The sequence below is a fragment of the Pseudomyrmex gracilis genome, unplaced genomic scaffold (genome assembly GCF_002006095.1).
Source record: "Pseudomyrmex gracilis isolate BER0280 unplaced genomic scaffold, ASM200609v1 scaffold_396, whole genome shotgun sequence".
NCBI classification, from domain to species: domain Eukaryota; kingdom Metazoa; phylum Arthropoda; class Insecta; order Hymenoptera; family Formicidae; genus Pseudomyrmex; species Pseudomyrmex gracilis.
In genome coordinates, this window is record NW_018020980.1 from 106,032 (window position 1) to 109,438 (window position 3,407).

Here is a 3,407-nt window from a genome sequence, read left to right on the forward strand (position 1 = left end):
TTTTTGGAGTATAAATAAAAAAATAATTTAATTTAAATACAATACGTGTTGTGCGTGTACTTGGCGCCTGTTTTTACCTTTTTTTAAAAAGTCGGAATTACACGAGATGCATGAAAAGTTATAGACTACGTTTTTGCTAATATTTAGAAGAATGTCTTTATATGTAATATTCACGTGTAAATTTTTACATGTGAATATTACATATAAAGACATAATCGGAATTACACGAGATGCATGAAAAGTTATAGACTACATTTTTGCTAATATTTAGAGGAATGTCTTTATATGTAATATTCACGTGTAAAAATTTACACGTGAAGTATAATATAAGTAAAATATATATGTATATACAGGGTGTCCGACAATTACTTTAAAATCTCTCGTAGGCAGGTAGAAAGAGTAAACCTGAGTCAAAAAGTCCTAAACCATTTTTGTCTATTACATATAATAAAGGAGTAATTATTGAATAAATCAAGCCAATCAGCGCTGATCTTTAGCCGAACGCATGTCAGTGAACCGCGGGCCTAATGTGCGTGAGCGCTCCGCGCGGATTACTCACGTGCGCCCGACTAAAGATCGATGCTGATTGGCTTGATTTATTCAATAATTACTCCTTTATTATATGTAATAGACAAAAATGGTTAAGGACTTTTTGATCGCGAGAAGTTGCTCGAATGCGTGATGTCCGAAGGCGTTAGCGAGAATCTGCCCGAAAGCGTTGGCGGGGCCGATCTTTATTCTCTCACTCTCGCAGGCACCAATGTACGAGCTCGTGAGCAAACAATACGGATCACTGATTTTAATCTTTGATGCAGTGCTGTCTTCTTCTTAGCGAGCAGCAGTTACTTCGTGGACAAAAACAAAGAGCCTCAAAAATTTTTTCTGTAACAAAAGAAGCCATTGCGCTTCAATTGATTGTCTCAAACATCTTCATTTTGGTTCCGATAGCCCAGAAATTTTTTGTAAATATTATTAATTGATCTATTAGATTTTCAGTTGCTCAACGAGCTTTCTGCTAGTGCTGATTGAAATAAACAAATCAATAGTTGAACCAACACTTAATAATTAGTATTTTTCTCTACTTAATTATCTAGATCAATTTCCTATCACTTATCTGATTATTTCTTCTTTGCTCTAATTAAAAATGGCGGAGCTTTCTGAAAAAGATCGAATAACACTGTTAATGATGCGAGGATGAAGAGATCAACAAAGAGAGTATAAAACAGTAACACGATTATTTAATGAAAATTTTTGGAATGAAAATAATAGGATCTTTAAAAGTACTGTAATCAAGGTTGTTAATGTATAATACATTCAGTATAATACATAATCTTATAGATGTATAAAATACGTATTATACATTGGCAGTTTTTGACATGTAAAAAATGGCGACACATATACAAATATTTCGTAAATTACAATTTTAATTTTGTAACTTTTATACAATTCTTTAGTTTTTGATTTTAAATTAATATAAATTAATTTTTAATATNAAAAAAAGTTACTTATAAAATATTTACTACTAAAATGAGATAAAAATGTAAAACAAAAAAACAAACAATGAGCAAGAAATAATGAAGAAACAAGCACATTGATGACCATTGCAAAACATGAACATTTAAATGCCAAAATAAACAAAAATCATTTTAATATATATAATATAACGACGAGGAGTGGCCTCAGGTTCAGGTTGAAAATAATTCAATGTTGATTAGACAGGGCGTATCTGATACTACATAAAAGTATCCCGTTTTTACCGTTTTTTGTAAAAGATAGTTTCCATCTTTATAATATGTTATCGGGTTTTAAACTACCAGACAACCACATCCTAGCATCACTAGACGCTGTCTCCCTTTTTACAAACATCCTTATTGAACTAGCTTTAGATTCAATTATAAGAAGATGGAAACATATCAGATTACATACAAAAATATCGCAAAATGAGTTCATATTAGCACTACGCTTTGTGTTGTCGTCCACTTATTTCACTTTCGATAACAAAATTTACCGACAAACACATGGTACACCCATGGGGTCACCTTTGTCCCCCATCATAGCAGACATTACATTACAAGACCTAGAACTCAAAGCTTTAAATTTATTAACATTCACAATACCTTTTTACTTCAGATATGTGGACGACATCGCGTTAGCATTACCTAAGGATAAGATAGATGACGTTCTAAAAGTTTTTAATTCCTTCGACAACAGACTAAAATTCACACATGAAATACAAATAGACAATCAACTCAGTTTTTTAGATCTCAACTTAATCCTCAAAAACAATATTATAGTTTGTGACTGGTACCACAAACCTACCTATTCAGGAAGATACCTGAATTACCTATCTCAAAATCCATTATGCCACAAAATCGGCACTATCTACACATTAATAGATCGTGCTATATTACTATCCGATCTATCGTTCCACCATAAAATTCTTATTTTTTGCATAGAAACACTCATAGATAACAATTATCCAATTGATTTAATTTTTCACACAATTAATAAAAGAATAAAAATTTTGTTTAATACCAAATTAAATGACAATGAAAAACAATCAGACACACCTCCAGTAAAATTCTTTGTAGTCCCATTTACACTCATGTCAACCAACAGCAATTTTAATTTCATCAACACAAAAATTCCACAGACTAGATTATCATACAGAAATTTAAATCAATTAGATAAATTTATCAAATCTCATAAAGATCCTATCCCTCCAGAAAAACAAATAAACGTCGTCTACAATATACAAATCTTGTGAAGCAAATTACGTGGGCCAGACAAAAAGACAAATAAACAATAGAATTAAAGAACATAAAAACTATGTCAAAAACGCCAATAGAAACTCTATTATCACAGAACATTTTTTACAAACAGGTCATGATTTTGATTGGAACTCCATACATATTTTAGACAAAGAACCGAATTATATTAAAAGACTGACGTCAGAAATGTTACACATTAAGCTTCAAAAACAACCGCTAAACAGAATGACAGACACTGAACTTTTGGATAATTCATATTTACCGCTTTTAAACCAATTGACGATAAACTCTACAAACAAGTCTTAATAAATTTCCGTTTTCCAAGTGACTTTCATTTTGTGTCAGTCGTGTATACAAGCTCAACATGACAACAGCTTGAAAATTTAACAGTTTTAAATGTGAATGTTAATTTATTGTAAGTAACGTTGTTATATCATACGTCGATACTTATGCTACCCGATTGTAAATTATATTTTTTGTCATATGTAATTTTTTTACCAGTACCCACTGAAGATGACTGCAAATATAGTCAAAACGTTTGGGAAAATTTGGTCGTTTTGAATTTCACCTCAATGCAAAAAACATTCATCAAATTGTTCAGATACGCCCTGTCTAATCAACATTGAATCATTTTAA